Source organism: Armigeres subalbatus, chromosome 2 (assembly GCF_024139115.2).
Source record: "Armigeres subalbatus isolate Guangzhou_Male chromosome 2, GZ_Asu_2, whole genome shotgun sequence".
NCBI lineage: Eukaryota > Metazoa > Arthropoda > Insecta > Diptera > Culicidae > Armigeres > Armigeres subalbatus.
Genome location: NC_085140.1, coordinates 373532143 through 373552412, shown reverse-complemented (window position 1 = coordinate 373552412; position 20270 = coordinate 373532143). Strand labels below are relative to the sequence as shown.

General features: G+C 40.4%; 1 protein-coding gene across 1 annotated transcript in view; it reads right to left on the bottom strand.

The window, feature by feature from the left end:
- The window catches only part of LOC134213084 (uncharacterized), a 37005-nt gene extending 16948 nt beyond the window's left edge, over positions 1–20057 (bottom strand). Inside the window, exon 1 of the mRNA XM_062691666.1 lies at positions 19715–20057. The gene's annotated coding sequence lies outside the window, so the exon portion shown is untranslated. The remainder of the gene's footprint in view (positions 1–19714) is intronic.
- Positions 20058–20270: the final 213 nt, after the last annotated feature.

Here is a 20270-nt window from a genome sequence, read left to right as displayed (position 1 = left end):
CAAACACCGCATCATAGTCAACGACGATTCGATGCGAGAAACCTTTTGCCCACGTGCCATTTTTTAGAAGAGATTTGTACTCAGCAGTTATTGCCACTTTCCAAAGGTCCTGTTCCGAACCACTAACCGCTAGCTTGTCGATTCTTCGCGCACAGCCTTCGCAACATCAAAATCGTCAAATCGCTTGAGAAGCACACCACTTGTGCTTAGTTTCGTGTGTGCTAGCTCAAGCTCACAAGCTTGCGCGTTGTCCCACTCGGGTTCATCATCCCATCCTTAAAACTCCTCCTCATTGCTCGCTTGCATCTCCTCCTCATACACGGCTTCTCGATAGAAACTTGGAAATCCAGTTCAACATGATACTCATTATTGCCAGGAACCGGATCACAAGACGACAATGATCTATCTCCAAGTTCTATAAATCGCGCATCGCGACTTATTGTTATTCCATTGGGCGTCGGGTTTTCGGGTCCAATAATCTGTCGATTTTTCGATCGTCGCAGTAGCCGACGAAAAGTAGCCGTTTAGCCTCGCTGTCCAGCTTGAAACAATTATTGTCCGGAATGTGAACGAATGCTCAATGAAGGTTTCTGGCCGAACCATATTTCGTATGGAGTGCTTTCAACTTGCTTTGTTTGGTAATGGTAACGTCAGACTGGGCAGCTTGTTTGGCCGTGGGTCCACCTTACGACTGCAAGTGGTTTTCAAAAATCGATTTGGTCAAAGCATTTCATCAAGTACTGTTGGCAGAGGGTTCCAGATTCATAACCACTTTCGCAACGCATCAGGGGTATTATCGATATAAAAGATTGACCTTCGGAATGAACTGCGCATCCGAGGTCTTTCAAAGCATCATTGAGCGTATTCTGAAGGGAATCAAAGGTGTGCGGGTCTTTATAGATGACATAATGATATTCGCGCCAACAAAAGAACAGCATGACGACACGCTACGTAAGGTTATGGATCGCCTAGATGAGTTCGGAGTCACCATTAATCCGAAAAAGTGCGAGTTTGGTAAGTCGGAGGTAACCTTCATGGGACACGTGCTTTCGGCGGAAGGTATCAAGCCAACGTTGGATAAGGTGGATACAATTCGCAGTCTTCGAGAGCCTAACACTGTTGAAGAAGTACGCAGCTTTTTAGGAACCATCACGTACCTAGGAAGATTCATACCCAATCTTTCTACAATGACCACTCCACTTCGCCAGTTATTGCGTAGGGATTCAAAGTTCGTATGGAGCCTTCCACAACAAGAAGCATTTCAAAAAATTAAGGATGTACTAGTGAAACCGAAGTCACTAGGGTACTATTCTCCGCATGACAAAACAATTTTGATTGCAGACGCCAGTCCGACAGGCCTTGGAGGTGTCCTTTTGCAGGAGAAGGATGGAGTAAAAAGAGTAATATGCTATTTAAGTAAAGGTCTTCCCGATGCTGAGAAGTCGTACGCCCAAAACGAGAAAGAAGCTCTGGCGTTAGTGTGGGCAACTGAACGACTTCAAATCTACCTAAGGGGAATGGAATTTTTGCTATTAACGGATCATGAACCACTTAAAGTGATATTCGGCCCAGGTCACGCCTCTTGTCCGAGGATTGAAAGGTGGGCAATGAGGCTGCAGTCTTTCCGTTTTCAAATTATTCACATTCCAGGGAAAGTGAATATTGCAGATTCACTATCAAGGTTACCGAAATTTAAGGACTGCACAACATATGATCGTGTCGGGGAAGAAACAATACTTGCCATATTGGAGAACGCGAAACCTGTTGCAATGACCATCAAAGATGTTCTGAAACACACGGAAAATGACTCAACGCTGTCGGAGGTCAAGGAAGCCATTCGTACCGGCCAATGGAACCCTGCAGTTAAGAAATATGTACCGTTTAAAGAAGAACTTTATTGCTGTGGCAGTATGTTGCTACGAGGTGAGCGTTTGGTAATACCATTGACTCTACAAAAGCGTGTATTACGCCTGGCACATATTGGTCATCCAGGGATTGAACGATCGAAACAGCGTTTGAGGGCAAAAGTGTGGTGGCCATCGATGGATAAGGACGTTGAGAAAGCAGTTAAGAATTGCTTGGATTGCCAAATAGTCGGAAAGCTGGCACCACCGGAGCCAATGGAAGTACGCCAATTGCCAAAAAATCCATGGGAGGTTTTACATATGGATATGCTAGGTCCCTTGCCCACCGGCGAGTCATTGCTGGTAATCATTGATCCATACAGTCGATACAAGGCAATTGAAGTCTTGAAACAAACGACTTTGAATGACATTATTAACAAATTGCGTCCGTTATTCATGAAGTTGGGAATTCCATGTGTATTGATAACGGATAATGCCAGAAATTTCTCGAGTAAAGCGATGGCGGACTTCTGCGGCGAGTTTGATATAAAGCTTCGTCATACTACGCCATATTGGCCGCAGGCGAATGGCGAGGTTGAACGCCAAAATAGAAGCATCTTGAAGATTCTGAGAATCGCCGAGCTGAATAAGTCAAACTGGAAGCGAGACCTAGAAGAATACAATTACGTGTATGCTCTGACGCCTCATCCTGCAACAGGATACTCACCGGCGGAAATACTGTTTGGCAGAAAGTTCCGCGATTGGATTCCGCATCTATTTCAAATGAATCATGTTAAGGACGCAGAAGTCAAAGACAACGACAAGGCCTACAAGACCAACTCCAAGACATACTACGATGAAAAAAAAAGGAACTGTGCACGGCATACAAAAAACAAGGCAAGCTCATCACGTATGTAAACATTCAGTTTGAATGTAAACATGTGACGTCACTGCTATCTTCGCACAAGCTGGACCGAGACGATGCTCTACGGTCGCAGCATGCTTACTTTTGTACTCCAACATGTGGCGATAAAATATGCGTCACATTGGAAGTGTCATTTTTCTAACGAGCCTACCTTGTTTTCTGTATACCGTGGAACTGTGCATTCAAATCTCGAAGTTGGTAATAAAGTCCTCATGAAGAATTTAAATCCAGCGAATAAGCTAGCAGCAAACTTCCACCCAGAGCCAGCTATAGTTGTTCAAAAGCAGGGAAATTCTGTGCTCGTTGAAACGCCAGCAGGTGAGAGATATCGGCGAAACTCGTCTCATCTTAAGAAGGTGCTTGATGAAGATCGTAATGTGTCCGACAATGATGATCAGGCTGCGGAGCTAAATGACGAGCAAATTGAATGGACAACTCCTCAATCAACCCCTCCAAATCAACAACGTGATGCAACTGAATCAGATCAGCAGTGTTACGGGTCTGCTATCAATTTTAAGGGCATCATTGTTCCTGTTAACAGAAAGCCTCGACGGAATGCCAGGAAGCCATTACGGTTTGATGACTATGTTCTCGATCTGAACCAAATGACGAAGTAACGAGCTTACAGAAAGGGAAATTTGTTATGTTTTCTTGGGTTGCGGTATAACCTGAATCCGCCCCTGGGTAACAGAGGTAAGGAAGGAGAGCAGTGTACAACAAAAAAAGAAAAAGAATAAAAGCGTGATTTGTAACTTCGTATTAAATTCGTATTTTATTTCGGTAATTAAAGTGTAGTTCTAACAGGCATAATTTCGATTAGATCTTCAATTCATAATGAATATTTAAATCGATAAAACCTAAGGTTTGAGCCATATACCATATACCACTGCTCCTACACGGTTAGAAAAAAGTACCTAATATTAGGTACTTTTCACTCAAATCGGGGGTTCAGTGCGGGAACTCAAAATTAAGTAGTTTTTTCTTGAAATTAAGTGAAATTCACCTAATATTAAGTAAAATATACTTAATTTTAGATAGAAACTATTCAAAAGTTAGGTAAATTTCACTCAACTTTTGTAAACATGAGATTACTCAACGTTGGGTTCCACACTTTAATGCCCTTGTTGAGTGGTTTTGCTCTTCATTTTATGACAACAAAGGGAAGAGGGAGGGAGATGCAAGAGAAAAAAAGTACCTAAAATTAGGTACTTTTTTCTAACCGTGTAGAGCTTTTCGTCCAAAATACGATACTTCAAGCATAATTTTTCATAAGGACGTATGTAACAAAAGTAAACAAAACGAGGTTTTTAATACAACATGACAATCACACGCGACTTTATATAATACGCATCGATTCTACTGATGTTAGATCTTAAAATTCTTTAATTTAATCTTTTTGCGAATCGACGTATGTAGAATTTTCTATTTTTGAAGTCTCATTGTTACATACGTCGCTTTAATATATGAGAACTAAGAGCGACCTATGTACCAAAAAAGCAAAACAAAACAAAACTGCAGTTGCGTCAATCGTGCACTATGGAAAACCGGCCAATGTACAGCGACGTATGTACAGTATACCGGTGTATGTATAATTTTATCGTTTTTCACAGGGAATTTGAATTAACTGAGCTATGACGTGAAGCACGCTTATTAAGTACCATGTATTGATGCATGCCAGTGGAAAAAAATATTGAAAAAAGTTTTAGTTTTAGAAAAAGTTTTGCCAACTTTCTGCAAAGGATTTCTCGAATCCCCATAAATGTTACATACGTCGTTATGAAAAATTATGCTTGACTTCTTCCAACCGAAACACTGAGCCCATAACCAAACTAAGTATTAGTGTGAGGTGAGCATCAAAGTATATTCTTGCACAATAGAGATGAGTGACGCTTAGCGCTCACACACTAATGTCCAATTCAGCATATGTAAATACAGGTTTGTTTTCCTTCTGCTCATAACCTCAAAATTGATCAGGTCATCACAATGATTGCAAAGGAGTCAAAGTGATGGAAGAGAATGATTTGAGCTATTTTCAAAATGAGCTAAAGACAATCGCATGGAGACAATTTGATAGCGTCGGTAGACCGTCGTCGACTCGTAAAACTTCTTTGCTGATAATTGTGTGTTGATTTAACCCTTAAATGCGCAATGTTGTTTTAAAACAACAAACCGAAAATACCTTTAATGTTAATGATTTTAATGGTTGTTTACGTTAAAAATATTTTCGGCGATTTCTAAAAAAATCGCCTTGCGCCTTTAAGGGTTAAGAGGTTTATTTTTCCAATGTGTAGTTTTCTTTCCACAATGCACCATTATTTTTGTAATTAACTTTTTCTTCACATAACATGCTGGTCCTGAAAAGACCCGATTTTCTTTTCACAATGCGCCTTTCTAATCACTAGCAGCAAGCCAAGGATGTTATCGATCATTTAGTAATTTGCGTTCGATCATTTAGTAGTTTGTCAATAATTCATTCCAATAATAATGTTGATCTTCTAGCTCTAGCACAACGGCGCTGTGATATGCAGAGTAAGCTGAACGATCTGGCCGAACGCTGCTCTGCAGCGGATCTCACTATAAACGCCAACAAGACCATACCGGAGCATGTCTATACAAATTCCGCTCTAAAGCCTCAGATTTTATATTTAGAGCAATATACATTTCAGCAAAAATATAGGAACAGTCAAACGTTATGGCTGCATCAAAAAATATTCATTGAAAAGTTTAGTCAAATTACATGCAGATGACAATTTACTGTTCTCCATAGCTAGTAATAATAACATGTATGATCCGAAAGATAAAAAAAAATCGTACAATAAAGAGAAGAGAGGCATTTTTTCAAATATTGCATCGGCCTAAATAAAGTTAAAAACAAATTGTCTTAAACTGTAATACTGAGTTGACAAGAACTTGTCTCCAGACTTCGTTTCTTGTTCTTCTTCTTTTTAAATGGCTCTACATGCCAACTGGAATTTGACCAGCTTTTCAAGTATAGTATTCTATTAGCATTTCCTTAGTTATTAATTGAAAGCAAGCGGGCATAGAACCGCCATTCATACTCATGCCCACTATGCCCAGGGTGTCGCAAGGCTACTGGAGACTCCAGTGATGCTATAGCATTTATATTTACATTTAGTCAAATTCAAGTGAATTAATCTTTGTTTATTATACCCAGCCACAAACAAGCAACGATAAACTGCAACCTGGCATTTGAAAACAGCAAATCTCGCAACTGTTCTGGTTATAAATTTAAATCCCATCTCATCAACGAAAACCAAACAACTCCAGACACTGTGCACCGTTCACAGCACAATGCGACTATACTTGCCCGGCCTAGTCGGCGCCGTCTTGTGAACGTCAGCCAACAGCTTGTAATGAAAATAGTGCATCCACCTGTCTCAATATTGAATCGCCGCATTCATTGGAGCTTCGTTCATTCGCTGTAACTCCCAAATTTTAGTTCCTTTGTATTAAGACTGTAGCCACTCTGCCGGAACGAGAAGTAACTTGATAGGTATAAGCAACAGCTGAAGATTACAGCGCGTAGAAAATAAACGCTTGTACACCACAAAGCGCTCATCAGATTACAGGTTTATGCTAATTTACCATTAAAACTGTTTGCGCCGTAGTTCGCAGACAGTCCGGGCCCCGAGTATTAGGTTACACAATGTGACACGGTCATCACTTCACACGCAGCACAGTGACCGAACGCTGGGCAAAATCTTCCTTTTCACTTTTCTGTCACAAAACCAAATCACGCATAATCACTGGCGGATAGAAATCAATGAATTTGAGGCATTGCGGCATAAAGAAGCATATAAGGCGTATATAGGCATAGCATATAAGTAGCTTATAAGGTTAACCCTCAGAAGATGGTATGGCGAAAGCGGTGGAGGACATTTAAACGCAAGTTTCTCAAAAGTCTCGAGAAAATGTTTGGAACCAGGTACCAGCTGGTCGCTACTACGCTTTGCAAACATTGTCTCGAAGAAGGTAAATTTGATGAAATTTAACCACAGATGAGATGTCAACTGATTCCAAATTACTACAAATGTGTTGCTCCAAATTAAAATTAATCATTGACTTATAGCGAATTCGTCAACGACGAAACTCCAGAATAATCCACCTAGCGGTACATAATGAAGCCTTTCTCCTGTATTATAAAATGTAATGAGAAAAAACACATAAGTGAGGTCAAAATTACACTTTAGGGAGATAGATTAAATTATTTCTATCAGTTCACATTTATTTGCGTTCATTTGAATGCATTCCAGTAGTTAAAAAAAACTTATGAAAAAAAACTTTCCAAGCGGAAAAAGCGAGATGAAACAATATTTTTTAATAACAATAGAACACAAAGCCCGAATCCACGTAGAATGCAACCTAATGCGAGCGAATCGGAAAAGGCTCAGTACCAAAAAGTGTGTCTTACATTTTTTTTTGTACACACACACATACAGACATCGCCTCAATTCGCCGAGTTGAGTTGATTTATATATAACACTCCGAGCCTTCTATCAAAAGTTCGGTTTTGGATTGATCCTATAGCCTTTATGTGTACTTAGTATACGAGAAAGGCAAAACTCCAGCTTTTGATGAAATCGTGGCATACAACATCATTAGAATTTGTAAAGATAAAGTACTTTCCGTCAGTATGTCTTGCGAAACATTTGGTCAAAATGTCGGTACGCAATGATCGATCTTATTCGTTTTGAATAGCGAAGAAATGACCAAAAACCACATCCAAAGCAGTTGTGTTGCATATTATAATATACATACAAATATACGACAGCAGCACATTTCGTCATTTTCTGTACAATTGTGGGTCTTTTCCATGTACGCGAAAAGCAAAAATGTCATCAAGATGGTCCACTAACATGTAACAAGCTCGCAATCCGAACGTTTGGCAGCCCACTATCGTGCCATACTGCTTCCTCCCGGAATGGGCCAGTCGTGTAGCTTACACACAAATAAATTTTGTTTAAACAACATGCTGCTTCTAATATTCTATAAACTGTAGCATTTTGTGCATTTACCATTCCCTGCGGTGAAGATTTGATATTTACACTGACTGACTTGCCCACCCGCGTCGTTGGACTTACTTTTGGCAAAAGGCCACAAAATTTAATCAATTATTCACGACGATCGATCAAACACCAAATGTGGTGGGCAGGCTATAAAACTCCCAAGTTGGCACAAATTAGGGCACGTTAACTTCGTTGATCCCACGCGAGTTCAGTACTTTGGTAATTAATCAATCACAATCACACGGATGCAGCGACGGGAAAGGGAGGGCGAAATTAGCTACAGGAAACTGCACCAGGATCACACGAAACCGAAATCGACGCACGCGTCACGAAACTAAACAAAACCAAACGTATACGGCGGTGGGTGATAGTCTACTGCTGAATTGAACCAACCGACGATAATGGAGAAGCCCCAATCCAAGGCGATGTACGCTTCCAATACACCTGAGCGAGAGAAGCGTTTGCATTTGAACCTGTTCTGCCTGACTCAACAGTAAACAACCAAGTTGAACTGGGGAACATGTTTGGCTCTCTCGTGCGCAAAAGAAATCGAAAAGCAATGAGTTCACTTTTAAAACAAAAGATGTGTTTTAAAACAAATGGGGACTATGTCATTGCTCGATTTGTTTGCAACAAATTACATTCAATGTAAAATTAAGTTTTATTTCTTGCTACGCTAAACGTACTATAAAACTGTTATTTACAGAAACTCCAAAATTGACTATACCGGAACGGGAATCAAACCCAGAACTTACTTACTTACCTTCAGCATGGTCCTGCTTTGCAGTCGTGCATCTGACCGCTAGGGTAAAGAAAGCCCTGGTATAAGGTACTAATTGATTAATCTCACTTAAAATGCGATTAATCGTATTTTGATGACCTTCAGCTGTAAGCAAATCATATATGACCCACAAGTCAATCAGGTAGCATAACCATTAGGTGGATAGATCGAGGTTTTTAAAAAAGTTACCTGTTGGGTCGAATGTTGTTTTGGTCAGTTTGCACGCCACCACGAACACGGGCGTGGAGTCTCTCCCGTTCTCTCTCTCTCCGCTCGTTCGTGACTTCCACATGTTTGTTATGCATTATCGTCATAGTGATACATTTTATACGCGACCGCTTCCATACTCTTTTAGATGGACGAGGTAGAAGTAATGGTGGCCAGTAGGTGCAACTATCCTCTATATCCAACACAAGCAAATGAAAATGGGCAAAGCATGTGCTGACCCCCGGTTATTGCAGAGTTTCAAATAGCACAGATATAGATTTCAGATGTGCTGCTTTCAGTATTCCAACCAAATAGCAGTATCATGAAGCTCTTTTTACAAAAGGACGATGCGGTTTACGTCCCTCTTTTTACCAAAGTGGATACTACTTCAATAGCTGTTCGTTTCCAGTTCATCCAAGAATTCCCTGGAGTATAGGCCTTAGTGTCTGCACTCGTAACCAAAGGGTTGATATCTTTTTCCGGAAATGGTTCATGCCCTATTTGATCTATTTAACCACATTGGATACACCTTCAACAAATGTTCCATTTCATGTCATCTATGAATTCCATGAAGCATGAGTCTTAAGGCCAACGCGAGGAGTTTAAGGACAGTTTTCTTTTTTAACAATGGTTTGTGCCCTTTTTGATTCAAAGAGTCAAATTGCCGATCCCTTCAGCAAATTTCATCGAAGAATTCCCTGGAGTACATGACTTCAGTTTTACACGCATAGCCAGAAGTCTCCAATAACTTTAAAAAAATGTTTGATACTCTTGAAATTCATAGAAGAAAAAAACTATACACCTTCAACTATTGCATCCCAGTTCAATCAAAAATTCCCTAAGAGCTGTTAACCTTTTTGATCGTTTATGCTGACAATTTATCGCTAGGGTTTGCAAAAATTGCTCTCAATAGATAACGAACAACGATAATGATGATGATGATGATGATGAACAATGTTGATGATGTTGAAATGCATCATCAGAACCAATGCTCCTCGCGTTTGGAGCTTTTTTAAAAAAATCGTGAGCCATAGCCTGCCGATTCAGTTCTTTATAATGACTGCTTGCAAAACAAGCCCCTCGCGTTATGGTACATGATATCGTAAATGTATTCAGAGATGATAAGTGAAAAACTTTTTCATTCTATTTTGGATTCAATCCCTGTTAATTGCATATTATTCGACAACTCGGCCGTACGAAAATCTTTTTTTTTTGTTAAATATCTTGGCTGCTTTGCGATGTCTTGGAGGGACTCTAACCCTCAACCTCCTACTCTCTAGTTAAGCGTGATAACCCATTCACAGCAGATAGCAAGGACTTGATGATCTCTCCCCAGGCCATCTGCGAGTTGTAGGGCTTGCATAGGATGTGGTGGGGTTTGACAGTGGGCCCTGGTAAATTCCTATAAAAAGCTGCATGTATCCGCAAGTAAGCCCCGCCAAAGCGACCGTGTGCCGCTCGAAGTGCACAAGCCCAAGTCCTGGTGTCAGGTGGGACACAAAACAGACCTGACACGACGGCCCTCCGACGAGACAGGAGGTTTGCGCAGGCCCAATATGCCGCCGGGAAAACCAATAATTACAAACATAAGATTTAATATAAGAGATAATACGACTCGATATAATCGGCAACGACCTAGTCGACGAATAAAGGATCACGATTGGAAGCTTGGAACATGGAACTGCAAGTCGCTAGGCTTCGCAGGTTGCGACAGGATAATCTACGATGAATTACATCCCCGCAACTTCGACGCCGTAGTGCTACAGGAAAGCTGCTCGACAGGACAGAAAGTGTGGAATAGCGGGCATCGAGCGGCTACCTTCTACCAAAGCTGTGGCACCATCAACGAGCTGGGAACCGGCTTCATAGTGCTGGGTAAAATGCGCCAACGTGTGATTGGGTGGTAGCCAATGAATGCAAGGATGTGCAAGCTGAGGATAAAAGGCCGTTTCTTCAACTATAGCATGTTCAACGTGCACTGCCCAAACGAAGGGAGACCCGACGACGAGAAAGAAGCGTTCTATGCACAGCTGGAGCAGACATACGATGGATGCCCACTGCGGGACGTCAAAATCGTCATCGGTGACATGCACGCTCAGGTAGGAAGGGAGGAAATGTATAGACCGGTCTCGGACCGGATAGTCTGCATAACGTATCGAATGACAACGGCCAACGATGCATAAACTTTGCAGCCTCCCGCGGAATAGTAGTCCGAAGCACTTTCTTCCCCCGCAAGAATATCCACAATTCCACATGGAGATCACCTAACCAAGAAACGAAAAACCAAATCGACCAAGTTCTAATAGACGGTAAATTCTTCTCCGATATCACGAACGTACGCACTTACCGCAGTGCGAATATTGAATCCGACCACTACCTCGAAGCAGTATGTGCAGTATGTGTATGCGCTCAAAACTCTCGACGGTGTACACCACGCGTCGGAGTCGTCCGCCGCGCCTAAACATTGGGCGGCTACAAGACGGTAGACTAGCCCAAGACTACGCGCAGCAGCTGGAAGTGGCACTTCCAACGGAAGAGCAGCTAGGCGCAGCATCTCTTGAAGATGGCTGGAGAGATATTCGATTCGGCACTAGGCACGGTTCCTCCCGGTTCAGAAAAACGATTGATATGGACGAGATTGCTGCAACACAGCACGAGGGCGAACAAGGCACGATACAAACGGGCGCGGAACAGACAAAACTCGATTTTTCGGAGGAAAAAGCGCCAGCAGGAAGATCGAGACCGTGAAAAGGCGTAGCAACTGTACCGAGCTAATACCACACGAAAGTTCTATGAGAAGCTAAACCGTTCACGTAAGGGCCACGTGTCACAGCCCGATATGTGTAAGAACATTAACGGGAATATTCGTACGAACGAGCGCGAGGTGATCCAAAGGTGGCGGCAGCACTATGAAGAGCACATGAATGGCGATGTGGCAGACAACGGTGGCGGTATGGTAATGAACCTAGGAGCACGCGCGCAGGACATAGCTAGACCAACATTTGAAAAGGGCGGAACAGCCAAAATGTAAACATTGCAGTTTTTCGTTTAAATGCATAGAATATGGTGTAAACTAGCCCATAGTAATGGAAAAATAATATTTTCTATCAGTAAAAGTTATTTTGAGATTCTTGAAAAAATGGCGTATTTCCATCCTGATTTTATTCACCAAACAAGGTTCTTACGCTATTCTTACAAAAGCATAGGAACTTAACGAAATTGGTGTGGATAAGATAGTTTTTACTTTATCCTTCATATTGAGTCAATATTTATTGCATTTTCAATGATATTTCTTGTAATAATGAGTATTTTAATGAGAAATACGAAACAAGGATTTCCTACCTTTTACTGGAGCTGTTGCTGTAACGGCGCGTACATCAGCCTGTTGAAAGGTTTAGAGTGGAAATACGATTTTCAAAAATAATCAGATGCAGGCTCCCGTGAGAGTTCTGTACCTATAAATTTTTGTTCAATGTGTACACTGGAATAGCATAGTAGTGATTAGATACCATGTTTGTTTCCAATAAACCTTAATAATACATAAAATCATAATTAAATAGATTTTATTAATTTCTTTTTTGGTTCCTTACTGGAAACCTAACAAAAGCGCATTTTCGTCATGAAATCTTAGAAATGTATCTAAATAGCTGCTTTGCGCACATGTAACATAAAATTATTTGGAAACAGATCTTCTTCAGTCAGGTTATGTAAAATGAATTTTTACATCGTTTCTAATGCTTTTCAGTGAGTGGATCAGTACGTTGAGGCAAGCTTTACGATCAATTATTTGAGACACGTTCATTAAGAATCAGTCACCCTAAGAAGTGATTCTTTATATGCTTTTTATACCAGTTTAATTTGAATTAGTAACATCAATTTTATAACGATATAAAAATTCAAAGGTGCAAGTGTACGCAAAGGTGATGCAGAACCACGTAGCTATATGTAATGGATATTATTTGTAATTTTAGTTTGTGAGTCTTTAGTACAATGGTATTTTACTCTTCTCAAAATTTCAGCATTAAGCCTCGGTATCGTTGCGTTTGAATTTTCTGCTGCAACCACTTCCAACAACCGTAATCGATGCTGAAGGTTTACGGCTGCAAACTGAGGAATAGAATTAAACTTGTTGTTGCATTAATTTGACTTCTAGGTTTGGTTGATTTACCGAAACCGATTGCGAAACTGTTAGAAAATTAACAATAGTAAATAATTATAGATATTATTCATTACATTGGATATGAAGCATTGACTCTTCCTTGATCGAATGGTCCAAGAAAATAGAAAATCCATCGAGAATCGGCTGAGATATTAACATTCAAGTCTATCATATTTCCGTGACGTTTTTCGATTTTTCGCAATCATGAAATGTACCCCAATATAGAAAATACAGACGTGGTCCCAAATCAAAACTGTTTTCTCCTAATCTATGATGAGAAGCTTTGAAATTAATGTTTTAATTAGTTTATTTCTTGAGAATAACTTGCCACGCAATTCGAGCGGTACAGAAAATACCAAAAGTAGGCAACGCGAAACGTTGGGCGGAACAACACAGGCAGTTGGTAACAGGACTAATTTCCATGGCGTATTTCCAGTGATACTTTGATTTTGGGCGTTAAGCATGTAATTTCCATTTATGAAGCCAATATGCACTTAGCTGCATATTTTGGCACAGCACATTGAAGAGAAAGGTGGTTTTCATCTATAATATGCAAAAAAATCAATTTTTATTGAATATTCACTAAATAGGAATTGATTTTAAAGCTTAAAATTTGGCAAACCATTTTCTCGGTTTCAAGTTAATAGAATTCCGCCCTTTTCAAATGTTGGTCTAGATAGGACTTCCGGCTCCGAATCTCCAGGAAATCCAGGAGGAGATCGGCCGGCTGAAAAACATCAAAGCCCCTGGAGTTGGGAGAGCTGTTTAAACACGGTGGTGAAGCACTGGCTAGAGCGCTGCACTGGGTGATTACCAAGGTTTGGGAGGATGAGGTTCTGCCGCAGGAGTGGATGGAAGGTGTCGTGTGTCCCATCTACAAAAAGGGCGATAAGCTGGATTGTAGCAAGTACCGCGCAATCACAATGCTGAACGCCGCCTACAAGGTACTCTCCCAAATGTTATGCCGCCGAATAACACCAATTACAAGAGAGTTCGTGGGGGCAGTATCAGGCGGGATTTATGGGTGAACGCTCTAAAACAGATCAGGTGTTCGCCGTACGCCAGGTATTGCAGAAATGCCGCGAATACAACGTGCCCACGCATCATCTATTTATCGACTTCAAAGCCGCATATGACACAATCGATCGGGACCTGCTATGGCGGCTTATGCACGAACACGAATTTCCGGATAAACTGACACGGTTGATCAAGGCGACGATGTATCGGGTGATGTGCGTAGTTCGAGTTTCAGAGGCATTCTCTAGTCCCTTCGAAACGCACAGAGCGTTACGGCAAGGTGATGGTCTTTCGTGTCTGCTATTCAACATCGCTTTGGAGGGAGTAATACGAAGGGCAGGGATTGACACGAGTGGTACGATTTTCACGAAGTACGTCCTGTTATTTGGTTTCGCCGACGACATTGATATTATGGCACGTAACTTTGAGAGGATGGAGGAAGCCTACAGCAGACTGAAAAACGAAGCTAAACGGATTGGACTAGTCAAGACCTCGAGTTTGTATTGGTGGTGACGAAATCGAGGTGGTTGAAGAATTCGTGTAATTGGACTCACTAGTGACCGCCGATAACGATACCAGCAGAGAAATTCGAAGACGTGTCATGGCAGGAAATCGTACGTACTTTGGACTCCGCAAAAAGCTCCGATCGAATAGAGTTGCAAATTGAATATCTTTCGGAAGCTTGAATTGCCCAATCGAAGATCTTTCTGGAAATTTGTTTGAAATTTGCCATTTTTTATACGACTTTTGATCTCTTTCCAAACAATCTTCAAGAAATTCTCCAGCTTCAGAGAGCTCAAAGAAATCCAATAAATTTCGTTAAAAAATCATACAGATTTTCAGGTATTAACGTGGACGCCGAGAAACCTTCATTGGCTCTCAAGTATACTTACCGAGTACAAATTCTTATTAACCCTCTGTGGGATTTTTAAAAATAGTCACGGACTACTAGCAATCCTCCAGATATTCAGGAATACAATCCCAACATTCTACTCACATAAGCTCAGATAAATTTATTCAGTACTTACAGGAAGACACTAACTACTGCAATACTTCAAATACTTAAATCTCTGCCGACGCTGCGGATTGGAGGGACATAAGGCACAATGCTGCTCGAACCCTCCCAATTGTTTGATTTGTTCCAGCAAAGCTGTGAACAGCAAGCACCCCATGGGGGATTCGAAGTGCCCGGCGTTTAATCGTGCTGCAAAATCACAGTGCAGGTAACGCAGCTGGCTTGCTCGGCCACGCCCGAGTGTTTGGTGTGCGCAGGTTTAGAGGAAACGGCGGAACACGTGTTGTTCGTGTGCCCACATTTTCGCGCAATGCGCAACCACATGCTTGCCACATGACGTACCTGCAAGGACACGCAGCTAACCTCGAGGGTGCGTTGTGCACTGTCCCCTCTTTGAAGCATTACTTTCTGGTTGTACTAAAGGGACTATGGGCTTGGCGGCAATGGAAACGGTTTAGCGGGTCGGGGATGTAGTCCTGCCTCCCTCGTTTGCTGTTGGAGGTGATCCCTAACCCCGCACTTCCTGGACAACCCTGGATGTCTGTTGAGCAGATTCCCCCTCCATTGCTTAGGAAGAAAAGAAAAACACACGCACACACACAACACACAGACATCACCTCAATTCGTCGAACTGAGTCGATTGGTATATAACACTATGGGTCTCTATAAAGTTTGGCAATATACGAGAAAGGCAAAAAAACCATCTGAAATTTACCGCTGTTTATGTTTATGAACGACCAAAACTTTCGAACGAATGCGATTAAAATTGTATTTGAGACCAGTGATGGGAAATGTCAAAAAAATGTCATGGCATTGCTATTACTAATTTCTTAATAACTTTTTTCAAAATTCATTTACAGTTCGGATTTTTCGATTAACATGTAGTACTTAAACGGTCCTAGAACTTTGTCGAACAGATCATCGTTCTAAATACAAATTATAAGCCATGTGAGCGAGATTTAAAAAATGTCACGAAATGTCATGCCATTAATGTCATTTGATACTAATTCGGCTCTCACGGCACCAATATCGTATTTAGAGAAATTACCTGTTAGAACAAATTTTCGGGTCCTTTAAGAGCTACATGTTTATATGGAAAAAATAATTGTAAATTACTTGTGAGAAAAGTTATTAGCAAGTTAGTCCCATGACATCGATATGATATTTCCCGTCACTGTTTGAGACTACTAATACGGGAACAATTACACAAGAAAAATTATTATTAGGTATTAATTTATTGCCATATTGAATAAGGATAACCAAGGATTATATCGCATAATGTCATGCATGCAGGGCAGATCTTAAGGCACTAATGGGCATTTTAGTGAGCCCTCATTAGCTATTTTTTTCGTCGAAACACCATGAAGTGTATCAGAAATTGAAAAGATGAATCTAAATCGCCAACAATTCAGAAGATACAGTAGAGAAAGTTTTTTAAAAATATAAGAAATCAGCAGAATTCCTTGTGCCCATCCTACTTCGTTAACTATATACGAATTCAAAAACTGGGGCATAAAATTTCTTGAATTAATCACTGTTCAAAATCCAATAAGAACACCGAGCTAAACGACTGTTCAAGTTTCAGAACGAATTTGAAGTCACGAGGAAGTTAAGAGCAACTTCCGTGCCAAAAAGGAATATTGTGGTCATTCAGTTCGTCATTTCATTTCTGCCATGAACAATTCATCATTCGACGGATACAACGCGAAGCATCACATCTTATAAATATGTTTCTTTTATTCCAGGACGATATACCTTATGAAATTCAGTCAAAAGTTATAAAAAAATTGAAAATAGTGACTTTTTGTGAGTTTCCACCTATTCTACGAACGTAAAAATCAGTTATTCGGGTCGGAATTCGCGCTGATTATGCGCGCTGATGCTATGCCCCATGAAACAAAAGACTTCACATTGCCCCACTAATCATTATTCATGTAGAGTTCATTCACAAATTACATAACGCTAACCCCCACCCAACCCCCTCTGCCAGACACCCTTCCACCCCTTAAAGCGTTATGTAATTTGTGAACGGGCCCGTAAGCCAGAATGGGAAGAACATACCAAACTCCAATGCGTAACGTCGATGCGGTGGCTCGATCCAGCAAAGAGCGTGTGAAGCTAAACCTCATGAAATTCTCCGGAAGAAACCAAAAAACTAGAGTAAACAGTAAGTCGCTTTCCTTGAGATTAGCTCGTAGCACAACAAGCGTAGCTACAACTCGTTTGTATACGGAAAGGTTAGAATAGTGCTAAAATTTGCAAAACGTTAAATCCACCGCGAATGATGTCATTCCTTCTATCGTGGACGCTAGTTTGACCTTCGTACGGTCGAGCCGAAGCGAGTGTAATGTTTGGATACACGACTCGTTGTCGTCTGGTTTGCGATTGGGTCCACAGTTGGGGAGTTAATTAGCTGCTCGTCGAAGAGTGATAACACGTAGACCGTGCTGTGTATGGAACGATTCGGAGCGTGTACAAAGCATATTAACAAAATGCCTGGCGTTCTTTATTACAGACAGTGCATCTTTTTCAGTTTGTCTTTGATGGAAAAGAAAACAACGAACCTGTCGCTTACAATTATCATACGATGCGTTAATGATGGAATGCAACCGCATTCTTATTGTAATTGATACTCTAGAAAATAGTACCACAACATACACCTCGGTGACAAAATGCCACTCTAAACCCCCTAGGAGAGGTTGTTAAACTTTAATGAAGTTGACCAGTAGTGGCACAGGATAAACAAGTATATATCAGTGGGTAATGCTGCTAGCTGATAGCCAACGTCCGCCCGGTTTTCAATCGATAATAATTATAACATCCGGTCCTCTTGGTAGACTGCCAAGAGCTAAGGAAGAACATGCGTAACTGATGGCGACAAAAGGGCTGGTTGTTTTTTCTTGAGTTTCATACAGGGCTTTAGATATTTTTTGGATCTATATATAATATATTATATATTCATTACAAAGTACAACATATTTCCGAATGAATCACAGTACGCTCTTATTATCGGAGATTTGAACAAGAAAAACATTGTGCTTACGTTGAAATGAGTAGATAACTGGACCAACTGGACGATTTACATTTCACATACACACTGTTTTCTCACACGATGAAGAGAAAGAGTGGAATTAAAACATGAAACAGAAATCAATAGCCGTATATTTTTTTCAATTTCAGTAATTCATTAAATTTATTTCCAACCTTAGCGCGCCATGTATTCCAAAACACACTTAATTTGCTTGTGATGATTTTTGATCCTCCACACTAGAAACCAATGAAAATGTGGGTATTAAGTACTAAAATGCCAGTATTCGGAACATTAGTCATGTTCGAAATTCGAGTATAAATGAAAACAGGATTTTTTTCTATTTTTTCAACTGTCACTTTTTAGTTTGTTATAGAGATTGGACGCGCAAATATATTTAACTGTTGTTGCTACTTCATGATGAATCACCTGATTTGAACATTCTTTTGAGCAACAACAGCCATGGCTTCGAATAATTAAAATTTGTTTTTAGTTTCAAAAAGGCGATTTTAATTTTAACCTTGAATTTTAAATCGATTTTGCTTTTTCATGGATTATTATACTACATATAGCCATCTCATGTGATCAGCAAAAAGTACATTCTGTGATTACACTCGTGGAACGAATAAAATAAAAGAAGAACGTCCAGTAGATTGGTGTAAAAGGGATTGTGTGACAATAACTCCAATATAAGTCTAAGATTCCTTTATCCTAAAAATTTGAAAAGTTTGTTTAAAATAAATATTTAAAAGAGTTGCCATATTAATTTCTAAAAATCTAAAAGGTGTTCTTGTATTATATTCGAAGTGGATTTATTAGCTTGAAGATATGTTTTGTAATAAATAACTTGCATTGTAGAAACCTTTGCTAAACGATGGGAATACGTTGTAATACATTGATTGATTGGTTGCAAAGTTGGTTTGTATCACTGAGTTAGTTTTAAGCTACGTAAAAGCCCTTTTGATTCAAAATTTATTCCATAATAGGTATTCATCTACAGTATCACCATTCGCAACAAGCAACAACTGCACGCTTAAAATCAATAACACAGAGATGTGTTTGCATCACACAAAACGGACCTAATGTGGAACATCCTCTAAATGAGCGACAGTTACACAGGCACAAAAAAGCCTCGTACGGTCGTGATAACGGTCCTTTTCAACATGTAAACGTTTGTACAGATTCCTTGTTTCATGAGGAACCAAATACTGTTGAAAATATTGAAATCCTAGCTTCAATAAAACCACACGAGCTATTTTTGTGGCTGTGTAACTATCGCTCATCTAGGGGATGTTCCACATTAGGTCCGTTTTGTGTGATGCAAACACATCTCTGTGTTATTGATTTTAAGCGTGTGGATATTGGAGTTAAATGACCTTGAATTGTCAAGCCTGAGAGAAATATCCCACGAAAACAATCATGCAGCTATTCAAACCAAAACCCACACTCCGCTCGCGATGTGATCCACTGAGAATCAGCAGCTAGCGAGCGAACGAATATCTGAAAATTAGGTCAGAGGTAGGCTCCAACACAAGGACATTGCCATTATTCGAATGATGGATTAATAAAGGGAATGCTACAGAAGCATTGAGTCAGCATTGAATTGGGACTAATAATTTAGTATTAGAAACACACGAATTCGCGCGATAAGATATCAGCTTCATGTATTGATAAAACACTGCGAAAATAAAAATATGATTGATTGACTTACCTTTTGATTTGATGAATCAAGCGATTGGTGGCATAGTCCGAAGAATGCCAGCCAATTTGTATGTAGAGAAAAACGTAGTCAGCAGCTGAAAAATCTAGATTCCTAACTTTTAACACTTGCTTTCAGACAATCACAAACAATCAGAAACACCAAAATCATTCACTTCACAACCGGAATTTTTCGAGCCGGATAATCGATTTTTCCACAGCCTTGAAGGTGCGACGTCGAGAACCGTCCGTCTGTTTTCCGTTTCCAAACCGCGATGAATGGAGAATGATTGCTCTGCGGGAATGACCGACCGGACCGAAGAATGACGACGTTTTGTTTTGATTGTTGCCAACGTTGTTGCTGGTGTTGTTGTTGGTGGTGGTTTCTTGCATGCAAGTTTACTGTCGCGTTTGCTGTCTGTCAAAGCTGCTCCTAGTGAAACAGACATGGAAGCGTGATAGACTGTGCTAGAAGAATAAAGAAACGCTGTTATCCAGAGAAAAAGTAGAATCATGAAAAAATAGTTTCACAGCAAGATATTTATGGGTCTACCTACGATTTTAAAAAT